Here is a 19869-nt window from a genome sequence, read left to right on the forward strand (position 1 = left end):
TCCCTTCCCATCGCCTCCATGAAGGTGCTCTCTCTCCCAACCACCCTCTCCCACCTCAGAACCTTGGCATTCCCCTACACTGGGAAAATGAACTTTCACTGGAACAAAGGCCTCTCCTCCCATTGATGCCAGACAATGCCATCCTCTGCTGCATATGCACCTGGGGCCATGGGTCTCTCCGTGAGAACTCATTGGTTGGTGTTTTACTCCCTGGGATCTGTGGTGGGTTTGGTTAGTTGATAATGTTGCTCTTCCCATGGGGTTGCAGACCCTTTCAGCTCCTTCAGTCCTTTCTCTAGCTCCTTCATTGGGGTCCTCGTGTTCTGTCTGATGGTTAGCTGCAAGCATCCTCCTCTATATCACTATGGCTCAGGCAGAGTCCCTGAGAAGGCTTCTATATCAGGTTTCTGCCTGTAAGCACTACTTGGCATCAGCAATAATGCTTGGGTTTAGTGGCTGCATATGAGGTGGATTCCTATGTGAGACAGTCTCTGGATGATCTTTTCTTCAATCCCTGTTCCTTTAAATGTCCTTTTATTTACTCCTGTGACTGTTTTGTTCTCTCTTCTAAGAAAGACTGAGGCATCCACCTTTTGGCCTTTTGTTCTTGTTGAGCTTCATAAGTTCTGTGAATTGTTTCATGGGTATTTTGAGCTTTTTGGGCTGGTATTAGCTTATCAGTGAGTACATACCATGAGTGTTCTTTTATGATTATGTTACTTCACTCAGAATGTTAGCTTTGAGTTCTATCCATTTCTCTAGGAATTTCATGAAGTCATTTTTAATAGCTGAGTAGTACTCCATTGTGTAAATGTACCACACAATCTCTGTATCCATTCTTCTGTTGAATGACATCTGTGTTCTAGCCATCTTCTTTCTGGCAATTATAAATAAGGCTGATATGAACATGGTAGATCATGTGTCCTTGTTAGATGTTAAAGCTTCTTTTGGGTGTATGCCCAAGAGTGGTATATAGCTGGGTCCTCAGGTAGTACTATGTCTAATTTTCTGAGGAACTACCAGATGGATTTCCAGGGTTGTTGTACCAGTTTACAATCCCACCAACAGTGGAGGAGTGTTTCTCTTTTTCCACATCCTTGCCATCTGAATTTTTGATCTTAGCCATTCTGACTGGTGTGAGGTGGAATCTCAGGCTTGTTTTGATTTGCGTTTTCCTGATGACTAGGAATGTTGAGCAATTTTTTTAGGTGCTTCTCGGCCATTTGGTATTCCTCGGTTTAGAATTCTTTGTTTAGCTCTGTACCTCATTTTTTAATAGAATCATTTGATTCTCTAAAGTTTAATGTGATAAAATCTTCATGGCATTGGTACAGAAAAAGGCAGGTAGGGCAATAGAATAGAATTGAAGATCCAGAAATGAACCCACACACCTATTGTCACTTGATCTTTAACAAAGGAGCTAAAAACATTTAATGGAAAAAGGACAGCCTCTTCAACAAACGGTGTTGGTTCAACTGGAAGTCAACATGCAGAAGAACACAAATCAACCAATTCTTACCTTTACCTCCTTGTACAAAGCTCATGTCCAAGTAGATCAAAGACCTCCACATAAAACTAGGTACACTGAAACTAATTGAAGAGAAAGTGGAGAAGAGCTTAGAACACATAGGCATAGGGGAAATTTTCCCGAACAGAACATCAATCGCTTATGCTCTAAGATCAAGAATTAACAAATGGGACCTCATGAAATTGCAAAGCTTTTATAAGGCAAAAGACACTGTCAAAAGGACGAAACACCAACCAAGAGATTGGGAAAAGATCTTTACCAATCCTACATCTGATAGAGGGCTAGTATCTAATATGTTAATGTTCTTATATGGTTACTGATTGACCTTTCTGGAGCTTATTTTAGGAGACAGATATCTTGGTGGAGAAATACTTATTGCTCTTACAGAAGCCAAGAGTTTAGTTTTCAGCACTCGTGTTGGGCTGCTCACAACCACCTATAGTACCAGACCCAAGGTATCTGATGCTCTCTTCTGGCATGCACAATGCCTGCACTCAGAGACAAATGTGCACACATAGTTAAAAATATAACATACTTAAAAGAAAAATAAGTATTATACCACAGTGTTAGCAAATGAAACGACTCACCACAAGCCTGCCTCTGCTGTTTTATTCATTTATCCCTTTTTATTTTTCATTCCTACATTCAAATGATGCTTAACAGTGTTTTCAATAGATGGGCATTTTATAGGCACTGTAGTGGACAAAACATCCCTGTGTTTATTAACATATTTGCCTAGAGTGCCAAAATTAATGATGAACTAATCCACAAGTTTATAGGTTTATCACATACACCATCCACTCACTCCCCCCTCCTATGTGGTGTTAGTTTGTTTGCTTGCTTATTTTTCTTTTCTTTTAACATAGAATAAACAAAAAAAAAATAAAAGCAAGAGTATGTGAAAGAAATTCTTGTTATCACTAAAATCATCGCTTCTAAGGTGGCCTCTGACCTACGCAACTTTTTCAGTGAAAAGTTTTTTGGGATGTCTCCCTGTAATTTGCAGGGATATTTTTAAATGTAGACCCCTGTTCTGTAGTACTAATAAACTCCCCATTGCTGGAGATTAAGTGGATATTTTGGTAATTACCTCAGTCTCAAATAATTTGGTAATTACACCCCAGTCTTGAATAAATCTCATCCTGTCAACTCCTCCCACAACCTCTGAAGTCTGTACCTAGCCAGGAAATGCTTAAGAACACAGAGGACCCCCACATGGCACTCTGCAGTCCGAGGAGCAGAGAGGAGGGTAAGTGTGCAAGGTCTTGGATGAATGACACTCCCTGATTCGAATTTTCAAGGTCACCCTTAGAGACGTGTCAATAAAAGAACCTCAGCTGCTCCCGGAATGAGGAAATGCATCCTTGGCTTTGCTGCTGTAGCAATGCTAACAGCACACGTTGAGAACAACAGTGTAAAGTTTTGCAAGGCTTTGATCTAGTCACTATTCTGTAAGCAACACCTTCCTCCAAACATGGATTTGTATCCCCATTCCGTAATACACAACACTGGATGATAGTCTCGGCAACAGAGAAGGTTGAGGACCAATAGCTGAATCCTAACAAAAATCGATGTGAAGAGATGCTCTACCTCCCTTGTTCTAATTGTTGCCTCTAGTTGTTGAGCTCAAAGCAGACAGACTAGGTTTGGTTAGGAAGCAGTAAAGCAGATAACAACTTAGAGCTAAATACTCGTTCTTGAATGAGCTCAGCTGATAACTTCCTCATTAACACTTGCCTATTTTTAGGAGGATTTGTGCTTTCATGTTTCAGCACCATTCTCTGTTCGACTGATAGTTCAGTTGTGTTATCAAGATCTCCAGCAGAGGCTAACATGGTTTACATGTAGCCTTCCAAATGTGGATGAAACTTGTAAAATTAAAGGGGAAAAGAGAGTTCTAAAGTTTATGAAGTACCTGATCTAGAGTTTGTGTCTTCTTCTTCTTCTTCTTCTTCTTCTTCTTCTTCTTCTTCTTCTTCTTCTTCTTCTTCTTCTTCTTCTTCTTCTTCTTCTTCTTCTTCTTCTTCTTCTTCTTCTTCTTCTCCTCCTCCTCCTCCTCCTTCTCCTCCTCCTCCTCCTCCTCCTCCTCCTCCTCCTCCTCCTTCTTCTTCTTTTTGAATGTACAGGTAATTTATTTCTCACCTCTCACACAAAACACACCTCCAGCCACTTTCTTTCACAGCTTGACAGTGTTTACACGTACAAAAACCCGGCAGAAGCATATCAAGTGATTTCGGTACAGACATGGAGGGAGGGTGACTCAGCCAGGCTTCTGTCTTCCACAGCAATAATGAAGGGCCCCCTGCACCGAGCAGGACTCGCTCCCACTTCGTAGTGCACTTCCATCACAAGAAAGGTCTCTCGCCTAAAGCAAGCTAACTTGCACTTGCTGAGCCAGCAGCACTAACTAGTGCATAAAGCCGATGTCTGCTCACCATTTCTTCTAGCAAATTTCAAGTAAAGACAAGGTTGAAGGAGGGACTTCTGTCTCGGACGGATGCAGGTCTGTTGAGCTGCTATACTTAACTCTTAGTTTACTTTTGTCGTCTTGATGGATTTTGGCGGTGTTCATGGGTTTTGGAGGAGCATGTGGTACAGGATTCCACCAACAGGATAAGGCTACTGAATGTGCCGTCTGCAAAAGAGCTCATGTAACAGGAACCAAACCAACAGGTCTATCTGAAAGAAAGGTGACGAAGTCTCTCTGAATACAATGCCAGTCAGGGCAGAGCTAAGCTCAGAGAATAGACGTCAGATAGTTTACGAAAAAACACACATGGGTTGTTAACATAAGGAAGGTTTCCCAGTAGTAAATATAAAAAAAAAGTCTAGGCAAATCCTCATTTTCAAAACTTGTATATTGAAAGTGTGAAAACTATTTTTTTCAAGTAATTTCTTTAAAAAAGCGTGTATGTTCCAACTGGATTAATCTACTGGTCAATTAAAGGCAACTTAAATTGCCCTTGCGATTTGTTTTTCATAGAAAGAAGAGATATGTTTCTTAAATAAACAGTGTTACGTAGAACTGTTTAGTAATAAAAAGAGAAAGAGCTGAATGAAGACCAGCAAATGGTTGTCCTAAGCAGGGGTGTGCCTGCCACCTGCGGTCTTACATTCATTCCAAATAGATGTTGGATTCAGGATTCTGAACCTAAGTTTCTATTACTTGAGCTCTAGCGGAATATGAGTCTGTAGCCTCAGCTAGTGTAAAGTCTTCCTTGTCCAAACCCAGAGTGAGTGTACTGATAGCCCCTGTGCTGAAAGTTCAAAATGGCCCCCTTGGTGATAAGTCTGGCTCCCTCTTCCTCCCTGGCTTCTGCGTCCTCTCCGACCTCCTCGACCACCTCTTTCCCCACAACCACTGCCTCGTTCGCCATGCTGCCCGCCATCTTGGTATCTAATGTCCTGCTGGTAGCCACCGCCCTGGTATCCACTTCCAGTATATGAAGATGTTTGGAAACCACCATAGTCACCACCTCGGTAGCCATGACAGCCACCAGGCTGGAAGCCCGAATCTCGATAACCACCATCCTGTTAGCCACCTCCACCTCCACTCCCTCCATCTGTCCAGCCTCCTTGATGCTTACTTCCTCTTCCTCCCCCTCTGCCACCATGGTCATAGCCACCACGTCCATTTCTCTCCTTCTTCATGGCCTCCTCGGCCTTTATATGAGGAACGTTCATAGCCACCTCTCCCTCAACCTCGGCTTCCTGCTTGCTGTTGGGGGCCATCTTGTCTTTTCTGCCACGGTGGCATCTCTGGGGGTGGAGGCTCAATTTCATTAGGTCTGCCACCTCTGTCAGACACCCTGCCCATCAGCACCTTATTAATGGCACAGGCGGTCTTTTCTCTTATGGACCAACTGCTTGTCCTTAAACTCTTTGACAAGTTTTGTGTGGCGGCCAAAAGATGAGCAACGGAAATATGACCTTTAGGAGACAAAACTGAACGCTTTGGCTGGTAAACCTTAGCTAATTTTTCTGTCTGACTCTTAACTCTGTCAGACCAGCCAAAGGACTGGACGGTGACATCCAAACGTCTGATTAGCAGCTTCCTCCGGACTTCATATTCATTGGTTATGGCTTGGTTAATGGCGTCTATCTTTTCCCAGTTGGTCCCATCGACTTCTTCAATAGCGGCTTTCCCACATGATGAGGTGGAACTTTTGCTAATGTTTCCTTTAACTCAAGCTGGAACTCTTCCGCTTCCCCTGGACTGTTAGTTTCCAGCACATTTTCTTCTAGTTTGCAGAGGACTCTTAATTCAGACACCAGCCAAGCACAGAGTTTGGTAAACTCCGGGGAAGCGGCTCCAGCAGAGACTGCCTGTAACAGTGCGCCATCATCTAACAATGGGCCCTTGCAACCTAGATCTTCCAACGACTCCAAGATGTCAGTCTCCATGAGGTCACACTCCATGCAACTGTGGCATTCAAATTTCCGAGTCTTCAGGCTGCCCTCTGGTCTGCAATGCGTACACTTGCGCATGCGCTCCTTTCCCCGGAACTTCCAAGTCGAGAGCTGTGTTTGTGTCTTCTTCTGTGGCTTCTGTGCAAGAGTTCTCTATTTTTTTTTTTTCTTCCGATGAATGAACTGAGAAGAGAATTTGTTTAAGGTTATAGATTTAGGGTGGGAGAGGGTAACTATTTAGAGCTGGTTTTGTCCAAAACTTATTTTAAACAAATAACAGGGTGCTTAATCTTGTCCGTACATATCAAACTGTAATGTAATTCCATCCATAGAAGCTTTACAATATAAATAAGTATTTTGAGAAACACAAAAGGCAGGTGAAAGTTTATTTATATAAAATTGGTAAAGGACATTCAGAAAAAAAATTCCCAATCCGCCAAATTATAGTGTCTCTTGTCCATTAAGTTAATATTAGAATATAATGAAATAAATGTCTTCAGTATGCAATTACAATATATATTTATCAAGCCAGGAATTTCTTTCCATTCTAAACAATGTAAACGTGATTTCTACTTATACAAAATGTGGGGGCTGGAGGAATGGCTCAGCTGTTAAGAGCACTGACTGCTCTTCCAGGGGTCCTGAGTTCAATTCCCAGCAGCCACATGGTGTCTCACAAATTGTTTGGGTGTGTGAGTGTGTGTGTGTGTGTGTGTGTTTGTGTGCGTGTGTTTTATATGTTTTTGTGACTAGAAGCTTCAAAATAATGATGGTCAAAATAAAGTTTTGTGGACATATGCCTATTTTTCTTTGCATCAGTAATTAATCTTGTTCATCACTGACTAGTATTTCTTTTCCTTCATATGTGCAGAAATGGATTCCTCCACAAAAATATTTTTACTGAGAGGATCTGGAAATCTCTGTTATACTGTGGCATCACATCAAGGCATATTTTCTAGCATTTTCTTGGGCAGAAAATGATAATAGGCATAATCCTTGGGTTCTGTAGTTGAGTCACTTTTATGTCATACTGACCTGAGTCAGCCTGTAGGGGCTGAAGCATACAGTCTGCTTAGATCGTCAGGAATTCCCACCCTATTACCCATTTTCCTCACCACCCAGCTAGGTGCTTAAAAAAAATGGCGTGCAAATAACATATGCGATAAAAGTTAAATGTTATTGGTATAAGAATATGCATATGATCAAAGCTGAAGGATACTGGTGTATGAATACCCCTGACTCCTTCTCTTTGCTGGCCATTATTTCTCTTTGTCTTATTAATAGCTTTTCACAAAGCTAAAACGCTCTCTTAAAAGCACCCCGGAATCCTCGCATGGAAACAGCCAACACTATGGAAAATATCAGCATTATTATTTCAGCTAATAGGCAGCCGAATTCATGAAAAGAATTACTGTGAAGACAAATGAATGGCCAAGAAGTAAAACAATTATTTAAAGGAGAAATAATGGGTAATGCTAACCGGGGTTCTGAGACCAGGAATAAAGTATAACAGGAGGAGATAAATCTTCAGGGAATTCGGTACACTCAGACTTAATTAGAGGCTAGAAATGGACACGTCCAGATGATATCAGATAGCCTTGGAAACTCCTTCCAGGAACCAAAACCCCAAGACCAGCCCGAGAGCACTGTTTAGTCTGCATCTTGTGGTGGCATCTATGCCCTTGCTAAAGAAATACATTTTTGATAAACTTCTCAACACCCAAATTGCTCATACGTTAAAAGAGGAAAAAGAACAAACCCGTCAGTCTTAAGAAATGAGGAACCACACGGTTAATGGCAATTGGCTGCTATGCCCTAACCTTCAACTCAGCACGTAGGATGAACTTTTGCTGCTGCTCTGTTAGTTGAAACAAAAGCTCAGAAATGTTGGAACGGAAGCATGGGAGACAGGAGGGAGTGAACTGGTTCTCAGGCTAGCCAAAAAGTCCTCTGGTATTAGGGGATGGACAATTTGTTTAAAATTACAAAAATAAATGATTTTTTTCTTTAAGAGTGTTGTGCCATAAAATAATCACATCTAATAACAACTTTCAGCAAAATATACCCACCAGAAAGGATTTTATAGGTGTTTATAAATTACAAAAAGCTTTAAATTTTGAACAGAAGAAAAGACTAGCCCATACGAAGTGTGATTGCAAATCGTCGAAGAAAAACAGTTCTGTAAAGTATTGTCCTCTGAACAAAATATGTAAGTCATTTGAGAGCAGAGATAATTTCTCCAATTAAAATATTGAGGTATAATGTAGGAGTTTACTTACCAAGCTACAAAGAGAGAACACATATGTTTGAGGGGGGTGTAGTATCTTAATAGAAGATACAGAAAAGAGTTGCACACAATATGAATTACTTTTCTGCAGTTTTTTTGGGGGGGAGGGTGTAGAAAAGTTAAAAAGATACCCACACTCATTAAGAAACTGCCTTGCGATGGAAAATATGTCTTGTTTTAATCCTGATAACAACTAAGAGCTGGAAAGGAAGATAAACTCTTTCCAAAACTCTCTAGGTTGTTCTTAATATTAAATCGTTCTATAAATAATCAGCCAGTCTCTGAAAACTTCCTTGAATGAGCTGGAAACTTAGATACAATTGTTGAGGGGTCTGAGACAGCATCGGAGGTTCCTTAAATGTTATATATCCGCTCCACCCAGCATGATCGTCACCAGTTGAATCCCTGGTGGTATCCATTAACCCCTCTAGCGTGGTGGCCACAGAGGAAAAGCTAGTCAGCCTCCACAATGCCACGTTTCCATGTCCAGCACTTGAGCTCTCAGATTCGTAAGACGGCCAGAGCTAAGGGTGCTTTCTCCCTCCAAACCAGAACACTGCCAACAATAATGCAAAATGGCGATGATGAGAATAAAGTTCTGTTCCACCCACAAGACACCAAGTACATAACGAAGGATAAAACAGCCATTAGAAGATGATTCTTAAGACCTGCTTTTAGACGTCCATACATCGTATGACTAAATGGCAAAACTAAATATGTGAAGACCAGCACTTTAAGGCTTAATACTTGTAGTTTTACATGTTAAGCTTAAAAAGGAGAAGCGCTTGAGATCACCACGCCCCCTAGCGGCGTACTGTAGTACTGTCTCAGTATATAGACAACTTAAAAGAGTAAACTGGGTACTAACTTTCAATAAATCCTTGCTGGTGTTTATAGCATTTCAGATCATGGATGTAAAATTTCAGAGCAAGTATAATATCATAAAACCTAAAAACAAGAACTGACAATCCACAAGGAAGGTGAAAGAGTCGTTAGAGAAGCATACGTTATTCATTCCCGATACTGGTGAGCAGTCTGGCTCGGAAATGAGAGGGGTTAGGTAGCTAAGCTGGGGGAGGAAGAAACTTTATGCTTTGAGTTGATAGGACTCAAAAGCAGGAGAAAGGGGGCTTTGGATACAGTGAGGTTGGAAATAAATGTGTAGCACTTGGAGGAAGAAAGTTCTAAACAAAACTTTTAAATCTGTGTGAGTCGCTTAATAATCTCGCGCCCCCTCCTCTCCCCAAGAAGTCGGTCACAAGTTTTGCTTTGTGGTAACATGGATTATAAATAAATGTAGTGACAGAGGGCAAGGGATACTAAGGGAAGAGAGCCATTTGTGTTCTATAACAGCTGCATGGAACTGGGATAATATTCCTCGGGTTTTTCCTGGAGTCACTGCGAATGTTGTCTGTATGAATCTCTCACCCCAAGAACCCATATGTCTGAGCATTCTGGGTCCTATAACGGTCCTGGCAGGAAAGAACCTGCGAATTCCACCTGCTTCCAATAAAGGATGCATCGCTTCGATGGTTGCCCTGAATCTCCCGCTCAGTTGGCAGTACAGTCTCCATAGAAGCCCCCAGGACAGTGCTGAGACCACCCCCTTTCCGCAAATTCCCGGTGGGACTCTGTGATCTTTTTCTTCAAGGCTGGACCGAAGTTTTATCAAGGAGAGACCCGTGCCATTAGAAACTGCAGCGTTCAAGCTGCAAGGAGCAGCTCGGAGCCGCCGAAGCTTCAAGCTTTGTCATCACGCCTGAAGAATTTTCTGTTTAATGTACTGTAATGCAGTATTCAATGGGGACACGTTTAATTGAGTTTTACACAACCCAGTTGGGAGTAGCGCAGCAAGGTAGGTGATGTCTGGGTTTTTAATCTTCCACCCCGGAGAGGCTTGTTGAAGGAGAGGTTCTTTCTTTCTGTGAGGGAAAAAAAATAAAGGAAGCCTGAGAAACGATACATCCGTGGATAAAACCAATTGGCAACCCCCAAAGGAACAGGGGTGATAAGGCGAATCCAGTACTTGTACAGAATAAAAGAACCCAACAGTTCATTTAAATGAGAAACAACACACAGGCTGGAGGAGGTTTGGAGGCTGGGCTTAGGGGTGGGCCGGAAGGAGCTGAAGCAGGAGGAAGCACCCAGTCCTTGCTGGGGGACCTTTCAAGGAGACACTGGAGGGAGTTCATTGTAAAGAAGAGCGAGAGGGAGGGCTCGCTTTTCCATTAGAGACAATGAACAGCAGCCGGACCAGGAGCTGTGTCAACCCAAATCACGCTTAAAATAAATCACCATTTCTTTCTAACGTCCCAAGCTAACCCCACATCAACCTGGGTAAAAATAGTACTGGGCCATGTCAGAAAGACAAAATAATACCTTCTATATCAGCTCCAGGGTATTAAACTTTCTGAGCGCAGCCTGTTCTGTTTTCTCCCGCCTTAGCGGCCTAAGCTGGCGGAGCAGAAGCCACAGTGTTCAAAGACCTCATGTCTGTTTTGTCTCGGTGACACTGGGCCCAACACTGCCGGCAAAGCTGGTCCAAGAAAACCTTTTCAAAAGGAAAATTAGCATTTATCATTAACTTTCTGGTCCCAGCACAGGAGGGCAAGAAGATAAGTATTTCTCTATATACTCATATATTTAAAGCATCCCCTTAAAAGGGGGTTGCTGGCACACATTTATTTCTTCGTTTTCGCTCCTGTGGAATATTTTACAGGCTGTCCCTCGTGCTATGATTCCAGAGGCTGGCTAGAGTTTGGTGTGCTTAGAATTCCATCTCAGAAGACCAGGGCGTGATTACGGAGTCCAGTGGGTTCCTAAACTCCAACTGTAGGGGGGCCAGTCATGGAAGAATGTCTGGTTATCTCTCATCAGCATGTGAGGCATGCGAATAATGAACACCCTGTTGCCTGTCAGGATCAGTGCTAATTTAGGGTGCAGGACAAGGTGTCTGGTGGCCTGCGTGTCAACATATTATTGCCTTGAGAAGCATAGTGGTGTGTGTGTGTGTGTGTGTGTTCTTTCAAACTCATTGGCTGGATTTCATAGATTCTTCCAGTATTAGGCATTGGAAGTGGGATGAAGAACCAATGAATACATTGCCAGGGTCCTCATGGAGTTCATGATCTACTGAGAGATAAAGAAATAGCCACATGGAGAAATGAAATATTCCAAAACAAACCATTAGCTGCTCTTTGGTACATAGAGAGAGGAAGTCATCAAAACCAAAATTCTGTTTTATCAGCAGAATCGATCTAAGGCACAGCATTATAAATCCCTTTATTGGCCACACAGATGGCCACACAAATGTTTGCTATAGACTTACTCTGTGTCACTGATTATGTAAGGTGCTGGCTCTAAAGTGACAAAATAAAAAAATAAAATCTGTGTTTTCTAATAGATTATCACCTACGAATTTTATCATTTATTACAAAATGAACACTTAGTGTCATAATATCTCTTAATAATCATAAAAACATCTTTACATGTCATAAACCCCCCTCACTGGCCAATCACAAAAGACAGGTGTTAATCCATTTATTAAGGAAAACAAAATGAAAGCACAGAGAAGTACAAAGACTCTGTCAAGGTTTCCTAAGATTTTAAAATTAAACAGGTAACAACTACACAATTCTGCTTGCTCTTTTTACTTTACTTGCTTGTTAAAATGTTACTGGATTTCACTTTTCTATAATCTATAATTATGATGTGTAGACAGTTTTCTGAAAGCAGGTATTATGGGAAAGTTAGCTTGTAAAAGAAAAGATGCTCAAGACTGTCTAATACAGTCTCTCGGATGAAGAGTCTCATTGGAAACCAACACGACTCGCTTAATGTAGATGCAGAAATTTGGCCACACACAAGTAGGTAACGGGAAAGGACCATTTTGGGAGCTTTCTTGACCACTGGGGTTAGGAGTACTCGGGAACAGAACTGACAAGTGGTAATTTTTCAAAGACTAGAAGATTCTGAAGCTGTATCAGTAACATTTTGCTCTCCAGGACATCAGAATCTATTAAAATCTCTAAACGAATGTTATTGGTTATTTCTATTGTTTGCGGTTATATGTATTGGTTATTTGGAGGTATTTATTCATTTCCAAATACAGGTATTCCGTCAGTACATTTCACTTTACTGAATCATACAATCATTTTCACTACTGTCATTCCTAATTTAATCATAAACTTATTTAATTGTTGCTGTGCTGTGAACTCTAGACATTTTTATTAAATACATTTTCATCCAAATATAATCATATCATTTAACCCCTTCCTCATCTTTCCTTTAGTCCCTTTCCTTCTCTATGGCACTTTCATACCTTCCCTTACTCCTTCTTATATTGATGGCTTTCTTGTGTGTGTGTGTGTGTCTGTGTGTGTCTGTGTCTGTGTGTGTCTGTGTGTGTCTGTGTGTGTGTGTGTGTGTGTGTGTGTATGTGTTGGTATATAAATACAACTTGCAGAGTATGTTTAAGTGGCTTGTATTGGAAAACCAGTTAGGAGGCTTATACCTGGGAGTAGGCTACTTCTCCCTCTCTTAGCAGTCACTAATTGCCTATGAGAAATCCTCTTTCTAGTACATCCATTGATATTATCATAGTTCAGGTCTTGTTTAGTTCACCATAAAATCTGGTACTATGAGTGAAGCTTCCCTTTCATTTCCTGGAGACACACTCACATAGCTGACTTCTTGGTGGTCTGGCTCTTAAAATTCTTCCAACACATCTCCCATGATATTGCACGAGACTTAGGGGCAGGAATTGTAGTATATCCATTAGGGCTGAGCTCAGTATATCCACTCATCACTGTGTTATATTCCTATAGGTGCAAAAGTGGCACTTCCATCTTGTTGGGGACACTCCCATCTTTTAGGGGCACTCCCATCTTGTTGAGGGCACTCCCATCTTGTTGGGGGACATCCCATCTTGTTGGGGACACTCCCATCTTTTTGGGGCACGCCCATCTTGTTGAGGTTACTCCCATCTTGTTGAGGGCACTCCCATCTTGTTGGGGGACATCCCATCTTGTTGGGGACACTCCCATCTTTTTGGGGCATGCCCATCTTGTTGAGGTTACTCCCATCTTGTTGAGGGCACTCCCATCTTGTTGGGGGACATCCCATCTTGTTGGGGACACTCCCATCTTTTTGGGGCATGCCCATCTTGTTGAGGTTACTCCCATCTTGTTGAGGGCACTCCCATCTTGTTGGGGGACATCCCATCTTGTTGGGGATACTCCCATCTTTTTGGGGCACGCCCATCTTGTTGAGGGCACTCCCATCTTGTTGGGGGACATCCCATCTTGTTGGGGACACTCCCATCTTTTTGGGGCACCCCCATCTTGTTGAGGTTACTCCCATCTTGTTGAGGGCACTCCCATCTTGTGGGTGGTACCTTCTGCTAGAAAACTAGCAAACTCCCTGAGGCTACTGAGGTCATGGGTCTTAGAAGAGAATCTATTACATCCATTTCAAAGGGCTATCATATTTCCTAATTGCATTCTGAAACTTAGCCTTGTATACACAGGTAACTATAACTCTTACCCCTGAAGCTTCTCCGTCCTGCAAGTGGAGGCCACTTCAGGTTACAAAACAGGCTACAAAAGGCCCACTTTCATTTGCAAACTAAGATTTTGCTGTTGGCATTTCCATTAGTCAGTTCTAGGCAGCTATGCCAAAATACCAAATGTGGAGGAATTTATAAAGAAAAGTGGTTTGTTGAACTTATAGCTTTCAGGTTGAAAGTCTATGATCTGGGTAATTCCTGTCAATTTGCCTCTGGTGGGAGCCTTCTAGCAGTATGATCTTATAATGTCAAGTGAAAAATGTCAATAGCCAACATACAGGGTGAGGCTACTGCCTAGCCTCCTCTACAACACTTGAAATCTGCATTTCAAGATTAATTCACTCCAAAAGATCAGCCTCAGTCCACTCCACTCAGAGGTCACACCCATATGACTTCATTACCATCCATAGACCCCCCAGATATCAAAAGTTCCAGAACACCTCCAAACTGGAGACAAGGATTATAAACCAGTGGTGAAAATCATTTCTAATTTTAAATCATGGTGGTATATCTGTGAAATTTTTATAATCTCTCCTCAGTTATTATATTCATTCCCTATTTTTTGTTTGTTTGTTTTGGTCTTATTATCTTGTTTGTTTTTTCAAGCCAGGGTTTCTCAGTGTAACTTTGGCCATCTTGGTCCTTGCTTTGTAGACTGTGCTGGCCTCAAATTCACAGAAATCCACCTGTCTCTGCCTTCCCAAACACACCCATATCCCACACACACACACAAAGGCAGAAAGAAAGGAAACTATAGAAAAGCCAGGTGGTGGTGTCTTGAACCTTTTAATATCAACACTTGGGAGGCAGAGGCAGGTAGAGCTCTGGGAGTTTGAAGCCAGCCTGGTCTACAGAGCGAGTGAATTGTATTGTAGGGTTACAAAGATTTGGTGCTGGTATTATTTGAATCATCAGTCTTTGCATTGATAGGCTGATACTTAGCATTAGTAACGTCACTGAAACACATCTGTATAAGTGACTTTAGGACAAACCCAGATGGGAACAAGTGCATTTCATGAAAATGCACATTTACTTTATTGCTGACTTGTTCCTTTAGATATTAGTATATTTGCAATGAACAATATCCCATTTCTGGTGGTTTTGTGAGTATTATGTGATCATTCCCACATGGAACCCCTTGTAAATTATAGTAGGTGGTCACACCTCAATTTCCTTACCCCACATCTTTATTGGTCAAGTTCACACTTTAGACAAACCACTGGAAACTATAACATATGAGCAAAGACTAATGAAATAAAAAATGCCCAAACAATAATATATGAAACAAAGAGCCTACAAAACTATTCTTGGGCTCTTTTTTGTGTTAAATTACTATTGCTGGGCTGGACTTACCCTGAAGTGTGGACCTGATATCTAATGAGACTTGATTACAGAAAATTAAAGTTTCAAATGCAAGCAGTGTCAATTGCAGGTAGCTTCTTGGTTAGAAATGGTGGCTCTTATCCACTTACCTGTCTCTCTGCTCTGGGATCCTGCCTGACTTGAATCGATGCAAACAGAATGAAGGTGGATAAGTGGGCAAATGGGAAAAAGTCGGAAACAGTTGGGGGAGGGGAAAAATGATGAGAATATATTGTATAAAATAAACTTTCAATAAAATAATCTTAAAAGAATTCACACAACTCTACTTGGAGAAAATAGGATTCTAAAGCTAACTGTTTGTGAAGCTCTCCGTGCACCATTAGGTAGTTTGACAGTGTATGTATATCCCTGGGGGCCAGTAGGGAGGACATGTAACGATTCTTGACAGGAGATCATGGGGCCATGATTGTACTTAGATGTTACTTGTATATTTTCCATTTTAACCCCATTTTTGCACGACTAGAAGCAGCGCAAGCAATGGTTAGACCATTCGCATGAACCAAGAACTGCACCAAACATTAGAAGTGTCTTGGTGTCTCTTCCTACAAGGCGCTCACAGACAGTAGCCACCACAGTGACAGAAACAGCATCACTCAAGAGTATCCACTCTTATTAAGCCTTAGACTCCTGACCGCATGGTTTTCTCTACATTCTCTGTGAGAAATCCTAGCTCAGCTTCAACTTGTAGTTCCAAAGCTGACTCCAGAAAGGGCGCAAAACAGCAGCTCAGTTGCTTGTGTTAAAAGTTGAGTTAGCCAGTTTTGTTGTTGCTGTTGTTTTTAACATGATTTTTACCTAATGCCTACCAGGCGAGCCACATTGCTAAGATTTGAGTGGATAGCTCACTATTTTCTTAGAAATAATGAAGGGAGCCCAATGCTATATGGAAAACAACTGTGGAGTCAAGCCCAGAATTTTGAAAATTCATGCTGTCTGTTACTGCTGGAAATCTTTCTAAAACTTGCATATTCTTCATAAGGAAAAACCATTGATAGGGATCATGGTTTGGATGGTATATGACTAAATGCTGCTGTTTGTGGACAGTCCCTATAATTCAGTGAGTTAATATTGATGAAATGGTAAATGGAGTATGCTTTAATATATATATATATATATATATATATGTATATATATATATATATATATGTGTGTGTGTGTGTGTGTGCTATAATATATATTAAATATATAATATATAAAATATATAATATATAAAATATATAATATAATAATATATATATAATATATATATAATTTTATATATATATATATCAAACAATTCCCAGTGTCTCATAGCTTTTAAATGTCAAAGTGCAAAATTTCTTCCACACCACAATTCACCTTTAAGATGGTAGTACCTATCTAGATTTGATGCAGTATCAAAGGCCCAGATACCTGAAAAGACAGCCAGTGAAGTACTCTTCTTCCCAGATAGGCCTCGCTAGGGGACCAGGTTAACCATCCGTCCTAGCATACACAGGAAACAAGGCTGTGTACAGGTTGGATGGGAATCCCGCTCTTTCCTGTTGAAGCTAGCCTTTTAAGAGATCTGCTAAATTTGCAGTATAATAGCAATTTCTATTACCTGGGGGGTTAAATTAATGTTTTTAATTAAATGTTTCCATTTATGACACAATGTCATACTTCACATTTGTGTTTTTAAATGGATAACTAAATATACAAAACATTTATTATCTACTTATTATTGTGGTGTCTAGGAAGATCGTATAACCCACAGATTTTTGGGGGTCTTTAGATTTTCAGAGTGCACTAGAGTCTCACTCCACTGAAATAGGCCATAGAAGAGCGACTCAAAATATTTTAATGCACAGGTCACTTGAGTTAGGCTTCTAGGACTTGACTTTCCACTAGCTCCTCCAAGTCACACACAGCTGAGGTAGCGGTTGCCAAATTATGAGGAAATCTCCCCAGAGTTTGCCCTCTCAGCCTCCTCTGATCTTTACCAGCCTTTACAAGCTGTTCTCTAATTCATTCAAAATAAAAAGGATTTTTAAACATGTGCTGGCCTAATTTTAGATGAAAGTGAAATGTCAATTAAGAAGTCTAATTTAGCTCCAGCCACTAAATTAGCTTTTCCTACCTTGCAAAGCAGAGGCCTGCGTTGGGCAGACATGGGGAAGAAGACTGGGCTGACAGTTTAATACCCCAGATTTGCTGACCTGCTTTTTCTCATAGCAGAAAAAAAGTACTTTTAGCACCAGAATTATCCTTTCCTAATATGAAAAAAAAAAAGTGGATGCTTTCTCTCTTTGTCCCTGTCAATTTGTAATGTTCCTTCTTCTCAGAATTATGAGTACTCTCCACAGAGCAAGCCATACTTAGGAAAATAACTGCATTTAAGTCACATTATGTCTTGAAATATGAGGCAGAAAGCCTGGAGAAATAGCTCGGTAGTAAAATGTATGCTGTGCTCTTCTACAAGGCCTGAATTTGGGTCTCAGCCCTCCCACTGGGACAGCTCCAGATACTCTCTTCTTGACTCCATGGGTCCCCTTAAGTTTGATAAATACACACATAAACAAAATAGAAACAAAAGGATCACTGAAGCATGAAGAGAGAGTTTTATGTGTATTTCCGTCAAACAGTTAAGTGTAGTTAACAAATGAATCACAGAAAACAATTACTTATGGTTAATACTCAGTAAGAATGAGCAGTCTCTTTGTTCATGCCCCAAATACTGCTGTGGCATCTTTTCCAATGTAAAAATGACATGGATCAATTTCTTGACTATCTTTGGGTTTCAATTTTTAAATTCAAGTTTAACTTAATTTAAATATATTCAATTTTATTAATATTTAATTATAATTTGAAGAATTATCAACTTTTTTTTCTGTATTCCAAAAACATAGCAGGGTGTAAATAGTCTTCGATATTGTTTAAATGAATGAATTGATCTAGTTATCAATGGAAACAGAACTGCTTGTCAGTCTGTGTAAAGTACAAAGTTATTGAAGTATCTCTTTGGTTTTGTACCTATTATTTTACTTGAAGACCATCTATCTGGACCTCCCGACTAAGTAGGAAAAGTAAAAAGTAGACTAATCTAATTACAGAAATGCAGACTTATACCTCATGGTTATCCCATTCCAAGTGAATGTCCAACCCCTTCCTTCAGTCTTTGGAGGAATTTAGTGAAAATATGACAGTAAAGGTAACTAGATTACCTGGAGTAAAGGCATCCTTTAACCCATACAGACAAATCTGACATTATGCTAGTCCTCGGCCCTCAAAAACCTTCATAACTTAATTCTCGTAGCAGAATGCTAAGATCCTTGGATGTGGATTCATGGTTTTGGCTCACTTAATTTCACATTTTCTTTTCAAACAATAGAGTCTGGGACTTAGTTTAGAAAGCCCACTTATTGACAATGCTGGCAATCTATGACGTGCCTCTGTTTGTAATCTTCTGTTTCCTCTCACCTTGGTACTTTAGAGGAAGTCTATGCATGCGTGTGTATCTGCATAAACAAGGATTACCAAGTAAAAAAATCTGGTTGAATTCATCGTTGCGTTTATATGTAGATCCATCAGCTTAGGATCAAGTTTTCTGATAAGCTGGACAGGGTCACTAACTATAATCCTCTTATATCTTCAGGCAATGATTGTCCTCCCCACTGAAGGGTGTGGAATTGTAACCCCAGAAGCAAAGATTCTGCAAGCAAAGCCAACCCTGGCTATGATAACTTTCTCTCTGTCTTCTTAATCTGATCCAGCTAACTGGCCATTTTCCAGTTAGAGAAGGGATGGTAGGGAAAGTCTTTACGTGGAATTACTTCCTATGGCCTGAATGCATTTTCCTATATATTTGTGAGTGCTCAATCCTAAGACAAGTAGCGAGAAGACAGAAAGTCAACACTGGCATTAGGGAAAATTGGCCATGGGTCTGTCCTAAAGTCAAGCACTGAGCCCACTGTACATTATATTTCTTTGATCCTTTTTGGGATAGTGATTCTCCTTTGCCTCACTAAGTAGTATTTCATATATGATTTTTAAAAATAAGCTCTGCAGTAGATGTGGACTATATAAAGTAAACTATCAAGAACAATCATAAACTCACACCCGGATTGTGAACCCCACCATGTAGTGATGTTCCACCGACTTAGCCGTATTTTTATATTCCTTTCACCCCACCTTTGAAACATAAATGCTGTATTGTGTATCAACTCTTAAAACATAGGTTTCTTGTTTTTAATCTAAGAGATACCAGTGATTTAATGGCAAGTTCACTATTGTAACTAATAGCAAGATTAATTAAAGATAGAGCCAAAACAACAGCTTCAAATCATTTTGTGTCCTAAAATTCAAAACAAAACAACAATTAAAATATCTCATATATGCATATAAGAATTAATGAGGAAAGAGGATATACATTTGAAAGAGATAAAGGAGGAGTATATGAAGGGTATGGCTAGAGGAAACTCCAGGGAGAATGTTGTAATTAAATTATGCTCTCAAAAGAAAGGAAAAATGGAAAAAAATAATCCTTGTGCTATAAAGGATTTAATTTTAGTAAGCTTGCTTGAGAAAATTACATGTATTAAAGAGTTTCAGTTACTAACTGCATCATATTGGTAATATCTAATTGCAATTATTTTCACTAAGGTCATGCTAATGCTTGGTTAAGATACAAAGGCATCATGGGTAGACTGAACTTCATTTAGCCATGATCTTTATATT

The 19869-nt window shown here is 40.4% G+C and overlaps 1 protein-coding gene and 1 pseudogene across 3 annotated transcripts in view; one reads left to right on the forward strand and one right to left on the reverse strand.

The window, feature by feature from the left end:
• Positions 1-19869, forward strand: part of ZFPM2 (zinc finger protein, FOG family member 2) — a gene marked incomplete at its 5' end in the record, with an annotated part of 432774 nt that overhangs the window by 299887 nt on the left and 113018 nt on the right. The window lies entirely within an intron of this gene.
• Positions 4726-6016, reverse strand: LOC308414189 (protein FAM98A-like; annotated as a pseudogene). The gene has a single exon. The product of its transcript is annotated as a protein FAM98A-like (transcript).

The sequence above is a fragment of the Micromys minutus genome, assembly GCF_963924665.1.
Source record: "Micromys minutus genome assembly, chromosome: 33".
Taxonomy (NCBI): domain Eukaryota; kingdom Metazoa; phylum Chordata; class Mammalia; order Rodentia; family Muridae; genus Micromys; species Micromys minutus.